Source organism: Triturus cristatus, chromosome 8 (genome assembly GCF_964204655.1).
Source record: "Triturus cristatus chromosome 8, aTriCri1.1, whole genome shotgun sequence".
Classification (NCBI taxonomy): domain Eukaryota; kingdom Metazoa; phylum Chordata; class Amphibia; order Caudata; family Salamandridae; genus Triturus; species Triturus cristatus.
The window spans coordinates 186286516-186313072 of NC_140591.1; the positions used below are offsets into that span (position 1 = coordinate 186286516).

The 26557-nt window shown below is 48.5% G+C and overlaps 1 protein-coding gene across 2 annotated transcripts in view; it reads right to left on the reverse strand.

Annotated features, from left to right (window-relative positions):
- The window catches only part of SIM2 (SIM bHLH transcription factor 2), a 484182-nt gene that overhangs the window by 105371 nt on the left and 352254 nt on the right, over window positions 1-26557 (reverse strand). The gene's annotated exons all lie outside the window — the stretch shown is intronic.

Genomic DNA, 26557 nt, shown 5'->3' on the forward strand with positions numbered 1-26557 from the left:
ACCACTCACATTCCCATTCACAGACAGGAGCAGCCGTACAGGTAAGAGCGGTGGGGTGGAGTTGACGAGTGAAAATAAAAATGTAAAAAAAGAAAACTACCTGGCGCTCACCCACCCATACAGCAACTGATTCATCCACTCACTCACCAATACAGCCACTCATGCAGCCACTGAGTCACCCACACAGCTACTCAGACACCCACATATTCACCCATACACCCACTCCCACACCTGTACAGTCACTCAGACACCCACTCCACAAACGGATACACAGGGTGACTTGCATAAACTATGTTAAAAAAAGGAATCACTCATTAGTAGTACACAAATTATACTAATTTAACATTTGTGGTACGTTAGTAAAAACATTTAACACACAAAAACTGTTAGAAAACACTCATAAGCAATGGATGATGTAATCAGTGATGTCACTGACCACGTCACTAGTGGTGTAATATGTGGGGTCATAAGCAGTGCATTGCAGGGGCTTAAGTTCTAGTTAGCTCAGGTAACTATATCTGCTAAATTTCATGGGTTTTGTATGAGTGAAATCTGAGCCTAACTATAACGTCCCTGTAACCGTTGGATTTTTCTGTGAATTTCTAGGTTTAAAAAAAAAAATCTATTTCCTAACTATAACGTCCCTGTAAAAAAAGATATATATATATATATAATGTGATCAAGACAGCGTTCTGCTGTCGAAACGCGTCATGCCGGGCACTTGCTGTACGATTTGAGCTGAATAAGGATGCAATAAACCTGCACTGAAAATGCACGCTGTGGTCTGTACCTGTTTTCTTTGCTGATAAGGAGCAAGCCAGGAACGCTTATCTTCATATATATATATATATATATATCTTGCACATCGATCCTAGGTGTTAGTTAGTCTGTATGCCAAATTGCCTCTTGAGTTCCTATCCTTTTAGAGCTTTGACCATCTTATTCCCTTGTGCACAGCTTTCCCTTTAGATTCCTTTTCTCCTCTGACCCCCTGTGGGATCTTTGGGAGCACTGTACCGAATATTCAATTACTATGTCTACCCTGCCACCAGCCCTTGCCAGAGTCCCTGACATATATTGCAACCATGTGGTGGCCACATTTATTTTTTTTGCAAATCTGTTTTTATTGTTTTGGTAGAAGAATACATGTGACAGCAGCATACTTTACACACAGAGATTCATAAGCATATGCAGATTGTTAAGCCGCGCCTGCAGTCAAGATAATATAACCTGCTTTCGGGTTATGTGCCAACCACCACCCGCTTAGGAGCCGGCTACATTGTCCTTATCAGTTCTGGTGTCGTCACTTGAGAAGGGGCAGTCGCCACCGCATACCAGCCACTTAGCCGTACATGGAAACTTATATCGCCCACACCACTTAGGCGTCAAAAACAGAGGAGTTACGTACAATGCAAAAGAAGAACTCATAACAGAGGCAGCGTGAACAGTGATACACATAGATTGCTCCTTCCCCCTTCCTACCCCGACTCCCCCCCCCCCCCACCCCCGGGATCGCCCCCCCCAACCCCCACGGATGCAACTATCCCCATGTGTTCGCAGACGCCCGTCTGTAGGCCAGAGATAATGGGGGCTATGCTATCCCGTCAGCAAGGCTGCCTGCACTGCGCCGTCGCTCGCGCTGTCGTGTCTGACCACCCCTATGCAGCCCGTGTGACCCTCCCCGTCCAAGCGCCGGAGCTCAGCAAGTAACTGCTCCCAGCGGTCCGCCATGGGCTCCCTCCGCAGCCCCAGAGTGTCCTCCCTACGGATGGCAGTCCCCTCCGCCCTGGCCCATGCCTGGAATGAGGAGCTCCAGGCCCGTGTGTGTGGTGGGTCATGCGCCTTCCAGCTCCTGGTGATGAGGCGTTTTGCTACTACGAGCCCCAGGTCCAGGAATCGGGACGCTACCTTGTCTTTGGGCGATCTTGTAAATTGGTGTAAGATGTGTTCAGGCCAGTCTAAGGGGATGTTACGACCCACACTCCCCTGTAACAGCCCACTGACCGCCCTCCAATAGGTGCGCAACTCAGGGCAGCTCCACAGCATGTGCAAAAACCCTGCCCCCAGCTCCCGGCACCGAGGGCAGAGCGCGTCGTTGCGGTGAAAGTACCTATTAATCAACTCAGGTGTGAGGTAGGCCCTGTGAACTATGAACAGCTGGATTTGGCGGAACCGCATATTTCTGGGGATACGCACTGGGCTTTTAAGGACCCTCTCCCACTCCTTGTCTGCCAGTGGCCTCCCCAGGTCTAGCTCCCATTTGCCGCGGAGCGGGCCCAGACTAACCACAGTGTGCTCCCGTAACGAAGCGGCGAACCAGCGGACCAGATGCCCGCCGCTCCCCATGACGTGCAGGTATTGCATGGTTGGGTGCTGGCCAGGCTCCGTAGCCATGCTTCCCCATTTGGCGGTCAAGCTCGCCAGTAGTGAGCGGTGCGTAAGGAACCCACCGGGTGGGAGCCCGTCTCATACGGTATCAGCTCACCGTCCCTGTATAGGTCTCCCAGTGTGTGCACATCTGCCTCCCACCAGTCCGTCAGTGCGGGGGCCGCAAGCACCCCCCACCTCCGGGGGAACCCTCCAGAGGTATTGCCGGCGCGTATGGAACAACAGCGCGTGTGAGGTACAAGGCCCTCCGAAAGCACCTATGCGCCACAGCCAGGAGGAGCGGCAGTGAAAAAGACCGGTCACACGTTCCAGCGAGTAAGGGGCTGCCACCGTGGCTGTATCATCCCTGCCTCTATCAGCCAACCAGCGGGCAACCCATTGTAGCTGGGCAGCCAGGTAGTAGTGCTCAAAACATGGAGCCGCCAGACCACCCCTGTCCGTCGGGAGGAAGAGCTTTGCGAGCGCCAACCTGTGCCTGGCAGTGCCCCAAACAAAATCCCGCAGCATCCTATTGAGCCTACCAAAAAAGGCGGGGGGACATACAGCGGCAAATTGACAAATTAGTACAGGAGGCGAGGAAGCATGACCATGTTGGCGAGTGCCACCCTGCCCGAGGTCGTCAGCGGGAGCGTGCTCCAAAAGGCCACCTGCGACCTGAGGGCCGTGACCGCCCTCCCCAGGTTGCCATCGAATAAGTCGGTCGGGCAGCTGTAGATTTGTATCCCCAGATATCGAAAGGTGCCGTCCCTCCATTGAACCGGCGTGCCATTCAGGTGATAACCCGGGTCCGCAGTCCCTGCGCTAAAAGCGTACAGACAAGATTTACCCACGTTCACGCTGAGTCCCAAAACAGTGGCAAAGGACCGCAACAACGGGGCCAGCTGCTCCGGCATACATCCCACATCCTTAACGTACACTAACAGGTCATCCGCATAGAGCGACACCTGGTGAACAGCGTCTCCCAGCGGTATACCATCTCCCAGGGTCGTCCGCACAGCCGCCGCCAGGAGCTCCATCGCCAGGGCGAACAGCAACGGGGACAAGGGGCATCCCTGCCGGGTGCCCCGGCCCACCGGTACCGCCTCCGAGACATGGGGGCCCAGCCGAACACGGACCGTGGGGTTCCTGTAGAGCAGGTCGACCATCCGGAGGAAATCCCCATCCAACCCGTATTGTAACAACACCGTGGACAGGTAGCCCCATTCCAAGCAATCAAACGCTTTCTCCAAATCTAGGAGGAGGCACCCCGCTCTGGGCCATCTGTGCACGGCCTCGCCGGCCACCCTGAAGTATCTCCTAAGGTTTAACGACGTGGACCTCGCAGGGACAAACCCGTTTTGGTCGAAATGCACCAGATGCGGGACCACTGGCGCCAATCGGTCTGCTAGGGTTTTCGCTAGGATTTTGTAATCGACGTTGAGCATCGCCAGGGGACGGTAGGAGCCCAAGGCCGTGCGGTCGCGATCTGGTTTAGGCAGGGAAACCAGGAACGCCTCCCGCATGGAGGGAGGGAGCGACCCCTCCTCTAGCGCTTTGTTATATAGCGCACGCAGCAGCGGCACCAGGGACTCACGGTACGCCTTATAGTACTCCGCAGGCAATCCGTCCGGCCCCGGAGTTTTGCCCGTTGCCATTGATTGGATCGCCTCCCCAATTTCCTCTAGGGAAAGGGGCCCACTGAGCACTGCGTTTTGCTCCCTGGTGGCCACAGGCAGGTGAATGGAAGCTATGAACTCCCAAAGAAGGTGCCGGGTACCCGTCCCCTGAGCCGCGAACAAGTGCTTGTAATGGTCCACGAAGGCCCGATGTATTTCGCGCTGCGTGTATACCACCACTCCGTCCTCCCTGCGGATTGCTCCGATCAGGTCCCGGCGATCCTCCTGTCGGATTAACCAGGCCAGCAGACGGCCCGTCCTATCTGCTCTAGCATGTGTTCTGACTGTGTGCGCCGCATAGTTGTGACAGTGGAGCCGCTCCAGGAGCTCCGCGAGCTGCCCGCGGAGATCCTCTAGACTACGTGAGTGTCTGCCGCCTCCTTCTCCTTCCCTCTCATACTGCAGGAGGTCGTCCTCGAGGCGCGCCAGGGAGTCCGAAAGGGCCTTACGTATGTTCCACAGGGCCCCCAGGCAGTGCCCCCGAATGGCCACCTTATGGGCGTCCCATTCTACCAAGGCACTGCTCGCCGTCCCCTCATTGGCGTCAAAGTATGCTAATATGGCTGTACCAAGGGAGGAGCGGAACTCCGGGTCCTCCAGCGCGCTCGGCTGAAGTCGCCAGGTGGGCACCGGCGAGCGGTCCGCCAACCAGCCAATCCGAAGCCATAAGGGGTTATGGTCGGAGTGCGTCCGCCCCAGGTATTCCGACTGCTCGATAAGCGGGAGCAATGACCGGGAGCCCACTATCCTGTCCAACCGTAAGTGCAGGTCGTGAACCGCTGAATAATAAGAGTATATCTATCTGTCGGGTGGAGTATGCGCCACAAGTCCTGCAGCGACCAGTGCGTGAGCCAGTCTCCCAGCGCCCGGGCGTTGGACTCCACCACCGTGGCACGGAGGGGAGGATCTGTCCAACTAGACATCCAACACCATATTAAAGTCCCCTCCCAGCATCCAGGGGAGCCCAGCATAAGGGTGTAGAAGCTGCGTCAATCTCGCTAAAAAGGAGGCCTGATCCACATTAGGCGCATATAACGAGCCCAGCAACATCTCTTGGCCGTTCAGCTTCCCCCGCACTAACGTATACCTGCCCTCCCGATCCACCACCACCTCTTTGCAATCGAAAGGGACGCCAGCTTGCACCCAGATCAGCGTGCCCCGTGCGTGCACCGGGTAAACGGTGCCGTACGTTTGCCCTCTCCAGTGCCTAGAGAGCCTGCCCAGTTCCGTCTGGGACATATGCGTCTCCTGTAGGAGGGCAATCCCAACGGAGTGTCGCTGCAGATAGGAGAAGATGGCGTAGCGCTTGGACGGCGTGTGCATGCCCCGTATGTTCCAGGTCACAATGTTAGTGTGCGTCATCGCAAAGGTAGGTGAGCAAGCCGGGCTGGGGGCAGAGCGTCCGCGCCAGGGAAGGGGGGTGGGCCACAGTCCGGGGGGAGCATGTTAATGCGCTGCCATGTAAACAGTGTAACCATTATGAACAGTTTAACAAGTAGGGCGTATTCCCAACGGGGCATCCGTCCAAACCTCAGGGATGCTAAGTAGTATTAGGCTATTGCAGTGTGGTGACTGATGGGGTTCGTGTAATCGTAGCGACCTGCTGGTACTAGTTCCCCTCCCCTATCTCCACTGGAAGAAGAAGGAGCAGCATCGTGTCCGGAGCTGAACTGCCGCGCAGGCGCAATGCAAACCCCGGCGGGAGGCACCCGCAGGTGTAACGTCTGGTGGCGCGCGCCTTGCGCAACCCGCCCCCACGAGGCCAGGCGCTCCCAGTTCTGATCCTACATCCCCCCAGGAGGTCCCAGGGCCCCAGAACCACCCAACACATTGCCACGGCATACACGCGGCCCCAGCTTAACATACGTGGACCCTGCCCAAACTTCGACATTATGACATCTCATCACACAATCAGGTCAGCAGTCTGCGGGGTCACCACTGGCAGAAGCAAGTCTTCCGAGACCACTGTGGACGGGGACGACGCCCCACTCGCTCCCGGAGCATTGTGCGTGCATGCCTCCATTCGGTCACTGGTGGGTGATGTCCCAAGCGTCGCCACCGCCTCCAACACCTCCTGCCGCTCCATCCGGACTCTCTCCGGGCTAGGTGCCTCCGGTCCCGGCCGCGCCAGCTGTCGTGCCCCCCGGCGCCCACGTCTTCTGGATCGCCTCCCCGGGCGGCCGTCAGCATCCGAGCCAGCAGGCCTCGCCCCCGCCCACTGCCCCGACTCCTCCAGCCAGTCCCACACGTCTGCCAGGGAGTCGAAGAAACGGGTTCCCTCTTTTGCTACCACTCGCAGGCGGGCCGGGAACAGCAGGGAGTAAGGTAGAGCCAACTCCCGAAGCTGGCGCTTCACCGCCATGTAGTTACTTCTGCGCCGCTGCACGGCTGCGGTGTAGTCCGGAAATAGCATGACTCGCCTACTGCCCACGGTCAGGTCACCAGACTTTCTAGTTTCACTCAGAACCGCATCCCTGTCCCGGTAGTTGAGGAGCTTGAACAGGAACGGTCGGGGCCGGGCCCCCGGCTTGGGCCTCTGCGCCGGCACCCTGTGCGCCCTTTCCACAACAAAGTGCTGAGATAACACCCCCTGAGGCAGGAGGTTCCGCAACCAGTTCTCCACGTATTGCTCCGGGTGCCTACCCTCCACTCCTTCCGGGAGACCCACTGCGCGGATATTATTGCGCCGGGAGCGGCCTCCCGCATCATCAACCCTATCTTCGAGCGCATGGACCCGGTCCAGCACATCCTGCAGCGCTGCGCTATGACTCCGGACAACAGGTTGTAGCTCCTGAAGCGTCTGACCATGTGACTCTACCCTCTCGGCCAGTTTGCGATGGTCAGCGTGAAGGAGGGTGAAGTCGGATGTGACCTTGTCAATCCTCGTTTCGAGGGACTCCCTTGTTTGATCCAGGGTAGTGCCAAGTCTCTCCACCGCCGCAAGCATGGTGTCCATTTTAGTTGAGAGGGCCGCCGCTTGCGACTCCGTGTCTCCCCCCGACCGGCCCTGCGCGGGGTCCAGGCTCCCAGCACGCAGCTGTCCCTGCTGCAATTTGTCACGAAGTCGGCCCATCGCGTACTGTTGAGCAGTCGGCATTCACAGCTTGTCCCCGGGCGTCGTGTACACAACCGGGCGTGGGCCCTCCAATCCCCGCCGGCACTCAGCTCTGCGCGGCCGCCGGAGCTATACTCGTTCCCCAGGGCCCAGCCGCTGGGCCGCAGACAGCAGGAAGAGGACCGGGGATACCCCACATCCCGCAGCAGCAACAGGCTCCAGAAGGGAAGCACACCGGCAGTATTCCCCAGGCCGCAAGGGGCGCCCAGAATCGTGCGCCTCGTTCCCCTTAGGGCATCGCACCACCGTGCTTGCTCATTGATGCGTCGATCAGCCGATGTCCGGCCCAGTCCCGCTCTGGCCCTGCCAGGTACACCCGACCGGTGCCCGCCAGCAGACCGCTGTGCGCCAAGGCTCGCTCGCTCTGTGTCGTTGCAGCTGTACAGCCACTAGAGGGCTAGGCAATCCAGGCGCGGCAGCCCCGTCGGCCAGCTTCACAACAGGGGCCCCGCTCCCAGGGTCTCTACGCCCAGCACCCCGGGTCACAGTCACTTGCGGAGGCCCCCCACCTCTCCAGTGCGTGGCTCCTGGCGGTCCCTACAATGTCCGGTACACCACCCTCCGCCACGGCCTCGCACAAAATGGCGCTTCCCATGAAATGGCGCCCGCCTCTGCCAGTACCGGGCCTCAGAGTCCACAACGGGCAATCCACACCTCGGTCTCCGGGCTCTCCGGGCACTCCAGGCGCGCCTCTGCACCCCTCCTATGCAACAGTTGGCCTCTCCTGGTCGCCCCAGTCCAGGTTCCACTACTCGTGCCGCTCAAGCTCAGGGCCCTCCTCTCCACACGTCTCGCACCCAGTCACTCCGGGCTCACCGCAGCAGGCCCCAGGTCTCAGCTCACCGTGCTGTCTTGACCTCGACGGCGGCCCCCACCACTCGAGGCCGCAGACTCCCCCTGCACGCCGTCCCCTGGGGCCGCAGCTCCTCAGCGCTCCGCCGCTGAGCACTCCACAGTGCGCAGCAGGCCCCCAGCATGCAGTCCAGGGCGTTGCACTCCGCTGCGCGCCACTTTGCGGGGGCCCCCCGCAGCACCTCAGCACCCGGCAGGGCTCCTACCAGTCCGCGTCCGCCGGCGACGTCAGCTCGCAGCCTTCAGGACACCTCGGCCGCGAGGGGAAGGGACCTCTCGTGCAGCGCCGTCCCCCGCTCCGTCTCCCGGCACTATCGCAGGGTCCCGCGGCCGGCCCCGCCTCACAGGCCGCCGCGCGCTTCCTCTCCTCTCAAGCCTCGCCGGGTCGCGGCGCCTCACAATCGCCGCCCGCTGGTCTGCGCAGACTCCTCGTCACTGCCCCACACCGGGCCCGCGTCCAGCTGCCACAATCTGCCCCCTCACAGGATAAATGACAGGATATCCAGGAGGTAACGGTCGGAGCCTCAGTCTCTCGCGTCCGCCATGTTGCCCGGCTGGCCACGCCCCCCATGTGGTGGCCACATTTATGTATGAAAATTAAGGCGCTAATTCTTCGAGGATACCCATCTTGAATTTCCCTGTGTATATTAACATTTATTGTTTGGGTATTTCTACAATGTAAATTCTGTCACTAACTGTTTTTTGTTGCGCCCCTTCGTGTTGCTGTACATATTTCCTCATGTGTCACTTGCGTCGTTCACCATTTCACGAGCACTTGTTCACAGTATCCCACAGATTACATGCCATTTAATGTAATACAGTGTTGTTTTCATACATGTTTAAACATATGAAGTTATCTATATAACACATATATGTAGTTATCTAAACAACAAATGTACTTTGTCACGTTGAATTTTTTGTCTCCCTGTTTTTCCATGTGCTCCTAGCAATTAATTGTGCTTCCAAAAATGTGATTATTAACGTACACCCTTAGAGACACTTTTGCATGTTACACATTTATGTATCAACATATATTTTAATTTCTTGACCTATGCTTGCAATATTTTATTTAAACAACCACTGCACCAGCATTCCAAGGCCAGACCGATTGGCTTTGATGATGTTTGTTTAGCATGGGAATATTTGAAGTCAACATTATCCATGAAAAACTAAAAACCTGCTGCTTGAAAGGGCACACTGTGTCAATATCAGATAACGGGGTCTTGTTATGTTTTGATGAAATAAAAATACTTCAAGGAAAGCAATCTAGAATATAAAAGAACAGCCTTAAATAACCCCACAGCTAAAGGTTTGGTGGAGAGAGCAAATAGAGGGGTGAAGGATAATCTTCAATTTGCCAATGCCAACAATTTTCCATGGAAGGCAGTAGTATACTCATTACGCGTTTCAAGGGTATATGTTTGGTGATTCTGGGAGGCAGAATCTTTGATGCTGGCCAGTATCTCCTCAGCTAAAACTGAAGATTAGACGTTATTTCCACTAGAATGGGAAATAACACCCAAATACAATAATACTGAGTCCAGATCTGTGTCTATCCCCATTCCATAGGAAATAATTAGCTGAAATCCTTATTGATTTAACTCTTACTTGGACCTGGTGGTAAATGGATACAGAGGCTTTACTTTGATCCGTGTACTAGTGAGCTGTCAGTGCAGATGAGGGTGATCTGTGAGGATCATTTGCAGCTCCTACCATTGTTAAGGAGCAGGGAGAGCTGGGGCTGAGTGTAGCAGATGCTGCTGCTCTGCATACAGATCCTCGTCCAGATTTTCTGGACCTGAAAAAATTATGGGTCTGGTGTTTTGAATCCAGTAATCCAAGGCCTGGAAACACCAGTATGTATTGATTTAAAGAGATTTGCATATTTCAGAAGAGAAGAGTGCTAAAATAAACAAATAAAAGGGAATTTCAGAACAGGAAATCAATCGATAAGTATGTTTTTCCCCCAACAATATCTGTGTATTATAAAAAAATTATATATATATATATAACTGCCCTAAAGTAACTATAACTTGCGTCCTCCCCATACACTGCTTATTACCTCACATATTACATCACTCACAACATGTTCTGTCATATAATTGATAGAATCACTGTAACATATGAAATGACGTAATTGATTGTGTTTGGAGGGTGTGAGTTATAGTTACTTTAAAGCACAAATTACAGTTACTTGAAATAAATATAACTTGAATTTCAGTGTTTTTGTTTGTTTAAAACAGCATGTTTTAACTGACATTTTCACATAACTATAACATCCCTTTAACCTCTGTTTTCTTTATGTGAATATATATACATATACATAATATTAACAGCATGTCAGCCGACGTGCTGAAAGATCGAGAGGCGGCGGCGGCGGAAATGTTTAATGATGCACGCGTGCCCACTGTTAACTCAATCTCCCATAATGCACCAGTAGGCAATAGCAATATCAGTCTAAGAGACAAATTCAGACATTTGGAGAAACTCATGAAGCATGAAAAAAGCAAGTAGTGGGAGGGAAAATCTCTACAGCGATATTTAGAAGTGGGAAGGATCCCACGAGGTCTCAGAATACTCATAGCTCCCGGCTATGAGAACCCCGACCCGGCAATGATGGAGTGGGCTGAGACGCACCTGGACTTCTCAAGAAAATTAGTTACTATCCTGGTAAAATATGCTGGAACCGATAGAATCAAATTGCAGGAACAAATTGAAACAACAAATGAAGAATTGAGTCAAATGGGAAGAAGCGAAGAGGCAGCTAAATTGAGGGATGAAATGTTGAAAAAACTCCGAAAAGAAGAAGAAAAAATACAGGAAAGAAAAACATTTAAATTCCACAGAGATAGGGCAGATTATGAATGCGGCCGCATTTTTACATTTGCCAAGAAATATGAAATGTTGAAAATATCCAAATATGGGGGAACCAGCTCTACCAAAACCAATGCAGCAAGCAACAGGGGAAGACCTGTTGACACCTCAGCTTCTGATTTAAGCTCAGCTATCGAGAGCGAAACGGAAATAGTTCCTCGAGAGGCAAGAGGCGCACAAATTCCATCGAAATTGTCACTTGCACAGGAAATTGATTTTTTATGCCTGGAGTGCAGACAGACACTGCGCCCAAGACCTCAGAGAAACTGACAAGGACAAGGTCAAACAGATCCACCAAACGCCGGCAGGAAAGGGGTAAGGCAAAACGGAGGATATCAAAAGAAACAAACTGTGCGCAGATGGAAACGAAACTAAACACAAACCAAGTTTCAAGTCCAACAATAGTTAATTTGGCAAAAGTGGATCTAAACAAGGCGGAGCAGCAACTCCTATCTCTTGGTCTATCTTACTGCCCAGAGATCACGTTCAACTATGCATCTACAAGAATGGATATTTTTAAAAGCATGTGCAAGTTGAAACTAAAGAAATGTCATATCTTCCGGGAAAAGGCAATAAGCAAACCTCAATTTGATCAGGACAACGAATCATCGCAACTGTCTCCCCCCTACAATTTAACAGCATCTGACCTTCCGATACTGCGGGAACTACATGAGCTATGGGAGGAAAACACAAGCTCTGTACAGGGTAGCCAGACTATGGAGGCGACAAGGGAACAGACCAACAGTGGAAATTAACAAAATACCAAAAAAACATCATTCAAACCTCAATCGACGTTCAACCCAGTAACACCGAGGGACTCAATTGATATCTTTCATGAGCAGATAATTGCAGGAGTCAAGCAACTAAACCACAAAATACGAGAAACCAAAAGAGAAAAAATTAACAAACAGGAATTACAATAACAATCAACTTATGACTAAATTGAAAAACAACACACAAATAATCATAAGAAATTCAGACAAAGGGGAATATTTGGTTATCTGGGGAAAAGTGACTATGTGGAGGAAGCAATAAAGAAACTGTCGGACAGAAACTGCTACCGCAAAAGTGATACAATATCTCTCAAAGCCACTTATAATGAATACTACAACAAACTACTGGCTTGGAAGAGTGCAGGGCTCTTAACAATGGACGAATACAAATTTCTGAGGAACGACACTCCAACCACACCAGTAATATACTTCATCCCCAAGGTACACAAAAACCCACTCAAGCTCCCTGGACGAACCATAATCTCTGCGCGGAATAGTCTACTGGAAAAAAAACTTGACAATACGAGGACTATTTCCTACAAGAGCATGTCCAGCAACTCCCCTCTTATATTAAAGATACTGGGGACTTCTTATTAAAAATTCAAGATTTCAAATGGCAAAATGATTATTTGTTAATAACTCTAGATGTGACAGCACTCTACACGAGTATCAATCATCAAGATGGAATGAGGGCCATACAACACTATCTCAGAAGAACATCGGCCGAATGTGATCATCATAGCAAGAGGCTCATAAATATGATTGACTACTGTTTACACAACAACATATTCATGTTTCAGAGTGCTTTATATAAACATTTATGTGGTGTAGCAATGGGGTCCAGCTTCTCCCCCAGCTATGCTTGTCTCCACATGGGTTGATGGGAGAAGCTGGTCCTGCAAAACACCCATGAGGAGGTTATGTTCAACAAAGTTAAATTGTGGTCAAGGTTCATTGATGACCTGTTTCTAATCTGGCAAGGGTCCTTGTCAGAAGCATTGAATTTTATTGAGGGTCTCAACGATAATGAAATCAACCTGCAATTCACAGCGAATATCAGTGCAGTAACTGTAAATTTTCTTGATGTTCAGGTATACATCCCAGATGGTAGGATGGAAACAACAGTACACAGAAAGTCAACGGCAGTGCCCATCCACGACATCTCATTCAGAGTATCCCGTATGTGGAAATGATCAGGTTGAGAAGGATATGTAGTAATGAAAAGGATCTGCAGGCAGCACAACAAGCGAGTAAAGCCAGGTTCCTGGAAAGGGGGTACTCCAACAAATGCATCAATGCAGCTATTAACAAGAGCAAGGCGCTGATCAGGGAGGACCTACTCAGGAACACCCAACACCTGGTACAGACTCAGGTACAGACTCAGATAGCCAATATGCCCAACAAAGCACAAAAGGTGGGGTGAGACATCTTCCGAATGATCATAGGTCACAGTAGACAGGGAAAGGCAATTAACCGTATCATTCAAGGGAATTGGCCTATTGTACTTAATGATCCTACTTTAGGCCATCTGTTACCCACCAAATTGGCTATTACCTACAGCAAAGCACCATCCATGAAGGACTATCTTGTACAAAACAATCTGGATAGTCAAATGGGAAGCATTTGGCTGGCACAAAGAAAAGGTTTTTTCAAATGTAAAGTATGCAAAGCCTGCCAACACGGTGTAAATAAAAAAACGTATGTGACACCCTTTGGAAACCAAGAACATAGAATCAGCAAAGTTATGCAAGACAGATCATGTTGTTTACATGCTTTAGTGCCCATGCAGTTTAAAGTATGTGGGTAGCACTAAACTTCAGGGCCACAAAAGGGTACTACAACATATCAGTGCCATTAAAAATCAAGATCAATCCTACCCAGTGGCTCGTCCCTTTGGGGAAACACATGAACCTAAACCAAATACTATTGATAGATGCCGTCCCAGTGAATAAAAGAGGAGGGAATAGAGAGCAAGCCCTGCACAAACTGGAGACTCGCTATATCCTGGAGTTAGATTCTAAGTACCCAGGGGGACTCAATACCACCAAAGACTTATATACATGCTTATAAAGATAATCAGGGAGTTCACATGACATTCGATTATGGCCATTTTAGATGATAAAGATAAAATGTATTTATACCATGTATGCTATTTAAGCCATAACCAATTCAGAAGTGACCGCCTGACCAATCGATACCACAGTCGTTGTTTTATTCATTTTTTAACTTGTTTGCACTCAGGGGTTTTTATTGCACACACACTTTAATTCAACTTTGCACTAGCACTTTAAGTAGCCAGAAAGTCTTCAAAATGTACTGTACAAATATCTATATGCATCAGTACTTTAGGGAGCCATGATGAAAACAGTAATGACATCAGGTTCACAGTACTGTATTCGGCAAGATTTGCATTAGCTGTATTTAAGACAGGAATACCGCAAAGGGGTTTTTAACAGTTTTTAGTGCTGCCATGATTACTATAATTTTAATGGAGGACAACGGCAACTGTGAATATGTAAAATTTGTGTATGGTATTTATACCGGAATTAGAACAAGCAACACAATATTAGAATCCACGCAGAGCACAATGTATAACCACATTAGTGGTTTATAACATATGGTTGATGCATCATCAAGATTTTTGTAAACATGGAGTATTTTTTCTACATCTATGACTACAAGTTCATAATGCACATGTCACTTTAAGAAATTGTTTAAAAAAATGGAATGAAAAAGTAAAGTGGGCTGTGATGAACGTCATGTGATCAAGGTCCTACTGTACTGAAACGCGTTATGGCTGCTGCTTAAACGGAATAAAGAAAATTTACCAGCACTAATCCTGTGGTCCATGCTCCACTGTTTGCTAGAGGTCGTCAAGCGACGGGTGGAGTGCTTGAGATATATATGAATTGACACAGGGAAAATAGAATTTTAGCCCATTGCTGTTTCTCAGACCTCCATATCCCTTATAGAAAATAATCCATATATATATATATATATATATATATATATATATATATATATATATATATATATATTGACACAGGGAAAACAGAATTCTAGCCCATCGCAGTTTCTCAGATCCTCATATCCCTTATAGGAAATAATCCATGTGGTCCACTTTAATTCAGGTTCTGAGAAAAATACTAGTGGAAATGTAGAAGTCTATATAAAGTCTTTATTTTCAAAAACTTCTGTCGCTTAATATGTGATTCAAAATTCTCCATTCCAATGCACGTGTTTCGGGAGTTTCTTGCTTCTTTAGGGCTTCTATAAATTGTTTATCAAGCAAATACTTCAAGTGTTCGTTCCTTTCAATAATCTCGACCAATTCATGTGTAGTGTCAATTATTTTTTTTATATATATATATATATATATATATATATATATATATATATATATATATATATATATATGTATATATATATATATATGTATATATATACATATATATATATGTTCATATAGTCATGTTATGAGTGACGTAATAAGTAGAGTAATTGGATGTGCATGGTGAGGGCATGAGTTATAGTTAATTTAGTGCACGAGTTATAGTTATTTTGGATAACAACTATAACTGGTGAATTTTTGTGGTTTTTGTTTAGTTTAAAACATTACGTTGTCACTGAAATATTCGCCTAATTATAATGTCACTTAAACCTTTGATTTTTTTCAGTAAATTTCTAGTTTGTTTTTTTAACATAAAGTAATATTTTCTTGCCATATATAAAGCCAAACCCCTGCCGCTTACGATGTGGGGTTGGCTGCAGGGTCTCACCTAGGGACAAGCCCTGCACCCAACCCTTCGGGGGCAAGCAATCACACCCTGATCACAGCCAAAGGCTTGTGGCCATGCCCTGTATCCAAACCCTTGTAGGAAGCCAACCCCACATCATGCACAATCTTCTGCCATGTGCAGCATGCAGTTGGTCTCACAGGTCCTGTCTACACTAAGACTGACTTACTCAGTTTGTCAAAGGTTGCCAACATGAAAATATAAAAAGTGAGCCTATTGGCTTTCTCCAGTCGTGAGCATAGCAATATATATAAAACAGATCTATCATCTTTCTCCAAATATCAAAAATATTTTTAATCTAATGTATATCTCTGTAATTCACACACTGCAATGTTTAATAATAGTGATTATTATAAAAATGTTTAATAAACTTTTACTAAAAAAGTCTGAGTTTTTCTTTTATTTTATTTTTTTTTTATTTTTATTTTTGAAAGACCTTTATTGAGAGAAAAAACAAATACAAATCAACAAAGAGCCCTGGGGGCTCACACATACGGTACATTACAACTTACTGAAAGCACAGAGGATACATTACAGAAGGACTGAGGTCTAGTTTTAAAAGTTTTCCTTGTAGGATAGACATAAGCAGGATATCATAGCACAACAAGTCAATACTGGTGTTGGACAATCAGGATAGATAATCTTATAGCAGAAGAAAACACCAGAGTCGCTGCGTGGCACCCAGAAAGGAACGTCTAAACCCCAGGGAAGGAAAAAGGACAAAGAATAGAAGGCCCATAGAACAAAAAAGAAAAACAAAAAAGAAAGCAACCCCACCCCCCAAGTACCCCCCACCCTGCACCCCTGCAGCTGGCTACGGCCTGTCCCCCCCTAGCAGTGTGCCTGTCGCCCAAGAAAAGGAGTCCCGAAATATAGAAAGTAAGAAAAGGATAGAAGCCTAAGACTCTCATAAAATTGAGAAAGGTGGGGAGGAGCCCACTATTCGTCCCCCAGCTCCGCCATCTCGCACCAATAATAGCAACAGTAGTCTGACACCCAATAATAATAACATGCCCAATATGACGAGAAAACTGGGGTCACAGCAGCAGCGCGCAGGGTAAGTAAGGCAGCAACACCCAACCGAAACATCCAAAATATCAACAAGGAATCTTCAAGCCATGATTGATAAGCGTAAGCCCCCGCAATAGTCTTCTAGCACCACCGATACATGTCCCGGTCACTCAGAGAAAACTAGGTCCCCGGCTGCCCCACTCGCCAGAACGGTGCAAAACATTTATCAACGGAGGAGGGCCAACCCATGATAACAAAAATAATCGACAGGAGTGTATCCGGCCATCGCTTCCCGGACCCCTATGCAAACCATACCCAAAGTCCAGCTTCCTCGTCAGTCCAGCACAGTCCCAGGAATGTAGTGACCGGTATCAAGGCAAGAAAAAGACAAACTCAACCCTGACCCCTACGTTCCAGTGCGCCAGCAAAGTGCAGTTGCGGCGTAGCCCCGTAGAGTAGGAAGAGCATCCGATGTGACCACCTAGAGAGATGGCAACAGCCAGTAATCGCCATCCAAAGCAGGACAGTGTTATCCCCAAGAGTGCAGTACGGGCAGGCGTACAGTGATAGCCCACCGAAATTAGGCAACTCACTCCCGGGCAACATGTTCAAAGTAAGCAGAGCAATCTTGTCAGCAGCACCCGCTGGCGGTGGTAGTCCTGGCATCCGACGGCGAACTTCTAGTTTCCGTCCAAATATAGAATGCACTGTGTCCTCCATAGTTGCGACAGTCCGAGCAGCGGTGATGTTAAGTGCACTCACAGTCAGTTCCTCTACGTCTCCCCGGAGAGGCTGCACACGACTGCCGAGTCCTGGGCTCGGCGATCCGCTCCGCGCACAGCCGCCCGTCCGGTCAGCCAAGGAGAGAACGGGCACAGCGTCGTCCAACCGGCGCTCCAGGTCACGGGCGTTGGAACAAAAAGCAGCTCGCATAGCAGCCAAAGCTTCCAGGACGTCGCCGATGCTCACGGGCATAACGTGAGAGGAAGAGATGCCAGCTCCCTGTCCCCGGAATCCGCAAGCGTATGGCGACCCTCGAGCCCAGTCTTTAGCATACATGTCCAGGCGTTGTTTAGTAGGTCAGCTCCCAGAAAGACAGGGCCAAACCACGGGGACAGGGCAGCAACCTCTAGTCCAGCGCCACGCACAGGGACAGCACAGTGACGGTCCAACCAGGCGCCGTGTATAAGCGCCGATCACTCAATACAAATGGCCCCTTCCATTACACTACGTAGCGAGAAATCAAAGAGAAACTTCCAAAAAGGGGGATAGATTTGTTGCATCGGTGGTAGTAAAGCAGCGTAGCGGCGAGACTCCAAAAGAAACTGTTGCGCCACTTCCGAGGATCTCGGTGGTTTGTCGTGTCTCGCCGGCGGTTTCAGATTCTCATGTAATGGCCGCTGCTGTTGCCTTCCAGCCGGACGCTGCCGAGAACAAAGGACCGGACCCACTCAGCAGCCGTCTGCAGGAGTTCAGGGCATTTCTTCATTCCCGGTGCAGGAGGAACGACGGGGAGCCTACCATCGGATGCAGCGTCGCCTCCCAGACCCGTTACCGCACAACAGGCACGATTCCGCAATCAGGAGAAGAAGCGGTACGGGAGGGAAGCGGACGAGTCGGCGGAGCCGAGGGCTCAGGCGGCCATCTCTGTTGCAGGCTAGGCTCCTCCTCTGAGTTTTTCTTTTAATATAGTTTTTAATATTGCATTTTTGGGCTGAAATCTTTTACAAGAAAGACTCATTGACATATCTTGTTGACCAAAAAAATGTAAGCCCAAAAAAATGCAAATATAAAAACAACCACAAAAGGGCCTTTCATTTTATCTGAAGAGCATAGAGCTCCAGCTAGGGGTGCTTTAAAAAGTATGGAAAGTTTGCATTGGGTCATGGATTTAATTAACCCAGAGACTTACTGTATTTTTAAATGTTGCAGGGGGTCTGCCTTGCAGGGAATTAGTGGGCGCACCCTCATCGAACAGTGAATAATAAACAAGCTGTTTCTCATTTATTATCCATGTTTTTTAAAAAAAATACATTTTGTGGGTGTCTCAGTGCCCACATCTTTTAATTTATTCAGGGGCCGTTGGGGGAGCTAGACAGGAGTACAGTGTAGTTCCCTGCCCAGGACAGTGCGGTCAAGGTAAGCCTGTACTTTCTGGGGCAGAAAACTACAGTGTTCCAGGGGTGGTATCCCAGGGACACTGTAAAGCATTGCACCCCAATGGATAGGGGCCTGGGGCCCAAAAGTTGATGGGGAAGGGCTACTGCGTGCCTCCTCCCCTTTTATAAAGAAATCGGCCCCGGGGGATAGGGTCCATGAGGTCCAGTGGTCACTTGGGGAGGGAGGCCACATTCTCTCTCCCCTTATTTTGCATCCTGCAACAGGGTCCCTGGAGCCCAACAGTGGCTTGGGGGGGGGGACGGAGACCCACTCATGGCGTCCCTCCTCTAATATTTAATAGTAATGATTTATTTTTAATGCCGCGATCTTACAATTCCAGTGGGATTGCGGCATTACATTTTTAAAAATAATTTTGGCCCTTGAAGGGGTCCCTCTGAGATCCTTCCACAAGGGTTTGGGCAGCAGTGCATCCCAACCTTACCCTCTTACATCTTTTTTTTTTTTTCTTTTTAACATATTTTTAAGACCGGGCAAAAGTCCCTGGTGTCCTGTAATGGCTGACTGCAACATTTTCCCAATGTTGGAGGCAGCCATTCAGAGCACTCCATCCCGTGGGAGCTTTACTCCCATAAGAGGGAGTTGGCCCATGGGAAAAAAGGCATCCCTGTAAAATCAGAATGCTCTATTTTTTTTAAGTGGGATTAAAAGACTCTGGTGAGAATCCCTCGAACCCAACTGTCCACATATATAAATACTTTTGATCCTTAATATCTCACAACCTACTTTACAAATTTACATAAAATCATAAAAAGCACGCTTTCTGGGTCAAGACCTAGCTTCCTACCAACTTTGATGTAATTCCATTTAGCAGTTTTTGTGGAAGTGCTGTCTAAAAACACCTATGGAAAATGCATGGAGATTTTGCGTTTTGGGACACCTCCCCATCCCCCCCCCCCTCCCCCCCCATTTTTCTCAGCATTGGTTGACAGATCACCCTGAAACTTTCCACTGGAAAATTTTGGGAACATTTTTCAAACCGCACCAAAATATTAGCAAACCAAAAAAGACATTTCCTGTGGAAATGCAGACATAAGTATAACTACCCCGTGGCAACTACTAGGAAACATATATATATATATAAAAATTACCAAATCAACAACAAATATGAACATTGCCAGTTTCAGCTCGATTACACCCTTCCATTTCTAATCCTATGTTCTCTGTATTCAAAAGAAATAGGCATCACATTTCACATCTAAACATTATCGTATACGCGGGATGAAGGAAAATCCCTAGATGAGTGAGCTGCTACTTAAAATACCAGAAGCTTTCTGAAACGACTTGAGGTTTTCAGATCTTGCACACTCTTCCCTCAGCTCCTTAACTCCTCAAGGAAATGGAGCCTTTGAGGGGAGCGCCGCGCCTCACCGACATAATGGCCGTAAAGACGTTGATCTCCTATTGAGTGAAATGGCCTTCTCAACCCTTCTGGTCTTAGTGGAGTTGGCAACACCAACTGTGCTTGACACTCTGCTGCTAACACATCCACAGTCAAAGGGTTCAAGGAAGACTGGATAATTGGAGACACTTTAAGTGTGAAATTGTGTTTTCACCCTAGCATCCATTATGGGCTTTTACATAAATTGGACTTCATGCTGGGCTTTCGAAGTGGTATTTCCTGCAGGTCCTACCCAGAGGACACTGCATGGACCAAATAGCGCATAAAACAAAAGCACTGTGCTTTAGCATGTTATTCCACATTGTATAACACAAAAGAAGGACTTGAGATGGGTAGAATCAAGGTGTGATACTGTGCGCAGATGGTATTTCACTCAGCAGGTTTTGCATCACGCTCTACCATGGCACTGAGAATAGGACATTCATGGAAAATGTCAGTGGGAGCTACTCACAAAGACCTCTGTAGTATGTAAAGTAGTAGTCCTGAAGTACAATTGTACGTACTCACACTGGGTATAAACTGGAGATATTCAGGGTAGAACATCTAAAATAGGTATAAAAATGGAGATATTGAGGGATTATTCATATGTTGCTAGTACTGCCCTCTTTTCACTTTTACTAATAGGGAATTGGACATTTCTGCTTGACAATGGCATGTAAGAGTACGTACAACAGTACTCATGTAGAAGTATGTTACATACACATAAATGTTTTTGTAAATAGGTCCGGTCACCCCCAGACTGCACTTATCCAAAATTACCGGGAGTGTCTCACATTAGTCTTTTTTCAGTTTCCACAACATACGATAGACTATTGGGAAAAATACTCATCTGAAAAGAAGTTCCAGTGAATAAAGACAGACTCGAGGCGGTCATTACCACATGTTGCAGGCCCGCGCAGTCTTGATCCTGTGGGCGCGCAAGGGCTTGCCTGACTAACATTGTACAACATGATCTACCTTTCAATGCAGAGGAATAGAGAGGGTGCCAGAGCATTTATGTGTGAGAATCAGACAGTAATTTACCAGTAAGGAGGTAATTACTGTGCCCAACAAGACAGGCTGAATCCTCGATGACACATTTATGAGAGGCTTAGGAGCTCAAGAGGAGGCTGTGGACTAGATATAATGCAACTCTTTCAAGGGCTTCCAGATGTGGGCACGCGGAGTCAAACCTCTTTTTAAAGCGATGGAGCCACAGTTCTGTCATCAGAAAAAAAAAGTACAGAATGGAATTAAATGGTCGGCAGAATGAGTGAGATACTTGTAGTCTTCTGAGATAGCACAATATAGGAATTCCAAATACAGCAACCAAATGACAGTGTTTTCTAGTCTTTACTAAACTTCGTCTGCAGAGCATCAGACTGCACAGATTCCCTTCTTAGGCGGTGATCTTGCTAAACTTCAAGTCCCTACATACTCAGAATGTCGGGACAATGCCGGGATCGGGCACAAGCAGAGTTTGCACTCACTTCCAAGGGTTTCAAGATATTTCCCTGTGCAAATTTTTACATGAAATTCTTAGCATAATTTGCATGGGGAGCACTGGTCACAAAAACGGAAAATATGCACTGATCGGCTGTACTAACGACCGTAGCAGAACATGCAAACTCCAGTACAGATGGATATCCCTCATTCCGAGCAAAAAAAGCAAACTCCAGTACAGCTGGATATCCCTCAATCTGAGCAGAAAAAGTAAACACCAGTATTGCAAGATATCCCTCATTCCGAGCAGAAAAGCAAACTCCAGTACAGCAAGATATCCCTCATTCTCAGCAGAAAAAGAAAACTCCAGTACAGCAAGATATCCCTCATTCTCAGCAGAAAAAGCAAATTCCAGTACAGCAGGATATCCCTCATTCTCTGCAGAAAAAGCAAACTCCAGTACAGCTGGATATCCCTCAATCTGAGCAGAACAAGCAAACTCCAGTACAGCTGGATATCCCTCAATCGTAGCAGAAAAAGTAAACACCAGTATTGCAAGATATCCCTCATTCCGAGCAGAAAAGCACACTCCAGTACAGCAAGATATCCCTCATTCTCAGCAGAAAAAGCAAACTCCAGTACAGTAGGATATCCCTCACTCTCAGCAGAAAAAGCACACTCCAGTACAGCAGGATATCCCTCATTCCAAGCACAAAATTAAACTCCGCTACAACAGGATATCCCTCCTTCTCAGCAGAAAAAGCAAACTCCAGTACAGCACTACATCTCTCATTCCGAGCAGAAAAGGCAAACTCCAGTACAGAAGGATACCCGCATTACGAGCAGAAAATGCAAACTCCAGTACAGAAGGATACCCTCATTACGAGCAGAAAACGCAAACTCCAGTACAGGAGGATACCCTCATTACAGGCAGAAAACGCAAACTCCAGTACAGCAGGATACCCTCATTCCGAGCAGAAAACACAAACTCCAGCACAGCTCGATATCCCTCATTCTCAGCAGAAAAAGCAAACTCCAGTACAGCAGGTTATCCCCCAGTCCCAGCAGAAAAAGCAAAGTACGGTACAGCAGGTTATCCCTCATTCTCAGCAGAAAAAGCACACTCCAGTACAGCAGGATATCCCTCATTCTCAGCAGAAAAAGCAAACTCCAGTACAGCAGGTTATCCCTCATTCTCATCAGAAAAAGCAAACTCCAGTACAGCTGGATATTCCTCATTCTGAGCAGAATAAGCAAACTCCAGAACAGCAGGATACCCTCATTCTCAGCAGAAAAAGCAAAGTACGGTACAGCAGGAAATCCCTCAGTCTCAGCATAAAAAGTAAACTCCAGTACAGCAGGATATCCCTCATTCCAACACACAAAAAGTAAACTCCGCTACAACAGGATATCCCTCCTTCTCAGCAGAAAAAGCAAACTCCAGTACAGCACTACATCTCTCATTCCGAGCAGAAAAGGCAAACTCCAGTACAGAAGGATACCCGCATTACGAGCAGAAAATGCAAACTCCAGTACAGCAGGATACCCTCATTCCGAGCAGAAAACACAAACTCCAGCACAGCTCGATATCCCTCATTCTCAGCAGAAAAAGCAAACTCCAGTACAGCAGGTTATCCCCCAGTCCCAGCAGAAAAAGCAAAGTACGGTACAGCAGGTTATCCCTCATTCTCAGCAGAAAAAGCACACTCCAGTACAGCAGGATATCCCTCATTCTCAGCAGAAAAAGCAAACTCCAGTACAGCAGGTTATCCCTCATTCTCATCAGAAAAAGCAAACTCCAGTACAGCTGGATATTCCTCATTCTGAGCAGAATAAGCAAACTCCAGAACAGCAGGATACCCTCATTCTCAGCAGAAAAAGCAAAGTACGGTACAGCAGGAAATCCCTCAGTCTCAGCATAAAAAGTAAACTCCAGTACAGCAGGATATCCCTCATTCCAAGCACAAAAAGTAAACTCCGCTACAACAGGATATCCCTCCTTCTCAGCAGAAAAAGCAAACTCCAGTACAGCACTATATCTCTCATTCCGAGCAGAAAAGGCAAACTCCAGTACAGAAGGATACCCGCATTACGAGCAAAAAACGCAAACTCCAGTACAGAAGGATACCCTCATTACGAGCAGAAAACGCAAACTCCAGTACAGAAGGATACCCTCATTACGAGCAGAAAACGCAAACTCCAGTACAGAAGGATACCCTCATTCAGAGCAGAAAACACAAACTCCAGCACAGCTGGATATCCCTCATTCTCACCAGAAAAAGCTAACCCCAGGGCAGCAGGATATTCCTCATTCTGAGCAGAAAAGGCAAACTCTGATACATCAGGATTTCCCTCATTCCGAGCAGAAATACTTGGTCTGTGGAAGTAGTACAGCACCTGGGAAATACTACACTGTGTGGTGTCAGTATTTGCCATGGTGGCATTTACACATCCAAATGCTAGGCCACTCAAATGAGATCCTAAGAGGGCCACTATTGTAAACAAACACAAGGGGGCTCTCTTGTGGTCATTAAAAAAGGATATGTTTTTCAGTCACCAGAACAGAAAAACCAGAGTCTTACCTCAAAGAAAAACTAAGGTCCGGTTACTGCCAGAGCTGTTATACAGTCGCTGCTGCTTTAGTTCTTGAGCACTCGTCTGGCCCTTCGGCTATTCTACCTATGGAGACTGTGTACCTGTGTGGGGGCGACTGAGCTTCATGCGAGAAACATTCAGGGAAACTGACCTTTCTAGAGTAGATGGAGAATGTAGACAAGAGGGGAGATGATCACAAGAAGAGAATAGACCCCGTAGGTTACCTACTCTTATGTGTAGCTAGGCCTCTGTGTGGTCCTTAGGACTAAAGTCTTTCTATTCAGGAAGATGTAGCAAGATGCAGAGCAGAATCCTTTAAGACGGCAAGTCTGCTGGCATGGCCTTTGTCTCAGGCTGCCAAAGAAAGGCATGAGCCACAGGTGCGAGATCCGGGCGGGCGGGGGTGTCCCTTGGTGATAGTAGATTCACAGAGTAGATACTTCACCCTGATGCCAATGGAGGACATAACTCCATTTCATCACTCTTGCTACAAGGGTGCTCCTCCCCTGTGCTGAAAGCCTTCTCTCCAGATGGAAAATGCTGCCAAAGCTGACACAGGCAGGGGTAGTTGTGGATAAGCACGTCTCTTTCACACAGCCCTACATTTGTATGTCAGTGCCTTCCATCCACAGATATCACTCAGCCCAGCAGAGGAGCATCCACCTGGTGAACATAATGACATGGACCTGGTGATCCCCAACAAGGGTAGAGTAAAGTACCTCCTCGCTGTGTGCTATTAACTTAATTACATGATCTAGGGTTACAATTTGGTGTGTGAATACAAATGGGGTCTTTTTTGGTGGAACGTGGAGGTTGAAATTGCTAACATAAGCAAGCCCCATCGTGAAGCTGCTGTGAATCAGGGGATCCAAACCATGACAGAGCAGCTGGTGCAAGCCAGGTAGTCTGTTCTGTGTGACTGGTCAGGCTACAAATGAGAGCGCAGCATTGGTGCTCGCTTGCTGCCCTTCCTACAGGCCGCAGACTGCGAAACAGGACATGCAGCCGAAGATGATGCGACGCAACTGCGAGCAATGGGGCAGCAACAATCGCAGAATGGGAGTGCAGACCATCAACATCACTTCACTGTAAGGGTCAAACTGCTACTTAAAGAGTGAGTATACCAAAGGGGCCCAGACAAAGTCCGTGGGGGAGGGGCGGGGGCCCAACTCGTTCAAGGGTGTATGGGACGCTGCAGCACCTTCACACCTCTAGTTCCACCGTCACTGTATAAAATTAAGTGCAGTCTCCTTCCCATCTATACGGCCACATATATACTTACTTTTGTACCCCTTGATGGAACTAGATTGACCTAGAGAATGCAGGTTAAAGAGCAATATAGTGCAGTTCAGATTATGGTTGGTATATATTTTGCATGATATCTTTGAATTGTGGCCTGTTAGCATGTAAACCATTGATGTACATACGCTTGTAGATGCTAGCCTCTGTAGAGCGTTGGATACCGGCCTCTGGAGATGGTTGGAAGCCAGCCTCTGAAGCAACCTGGATGCCAGCCTCTAGCGAGCGTTGGAAGCCAGCCACTGGAGAGCATTGGAAGCCAGCCTCTGGAGAGGGTTGGATGCCAACCTCTGGAGAGGGTTGGATGCCAGCCTCTGGAGATCGTTGGATGCCAGCCTCTGAAAAGCATTGGATGGCAGCCTCTGAAGAGCGTTGGATGCCAGCCTCTGGAGAGTGTTGGATGCCAGCCTCTGTAGAGCGTTGGATGTCAGCCTCTGAAGAGTGTTGAATGGTAGCCTCTGGAGAGCGTTGGATGCCAGCCTCTGGAGAGCGTTGGATGCCAGCCTCTGGAGAGCGTTGGATGCCAGCCTCTGGAGACGGGTGGATGGCAGCCTCTGGAGAGGGTTGTATGGCAGCCTCTGGAGAGTGTTGGATGTCAGCCTCTGGAAAGTGTTGGATGCCAGCCTCTGGAGAGTGTTGGATGCCAGCCTCTGGAAAGTGTTGAATGCCAGCCTCTGGAGAGGGTTGGATCCTCTGGAGAGTGTTGGATGCCAGCCTATGGAGAGGGTTGGATCCTCTGGAGAGTGTTGGATGCCAGCCTCTGGAGAGGGTTGGATGGCACCCTCTGTAGAGGGTTGGACGTCACCCTCTGAAGGCATGGCACTTCTTTGACCAAATTACGAAGTGCCTATAGTTATTCTCTTGACGTAACGGATACTAGGGGCACCATTAACTTCCAAAAGGGGTGTTACAGGGTATTGTGTGTAGAACCTATATATATTTTAGGGAGTATTGAGGGAATCTATAACTTCCGGGTTATTCCGATCTCCCTGCTTAGTCTTCATTCTCACTTGGAATCTCACCCTGAGGCTCCACCGCCTTATAGCACTCGAGGTCCCTGTTTGAAAAACTCCCACGCTGCAGACTTACCACAGATCTTGTGCTCCCAATTCAGCGACAGCCGAATCCGGGGCAGCTTGGCCCTAGCTGGGAAGGCACCTGGGAAGACGTGCAGTACCTGTCTTTGCCACTGTTCT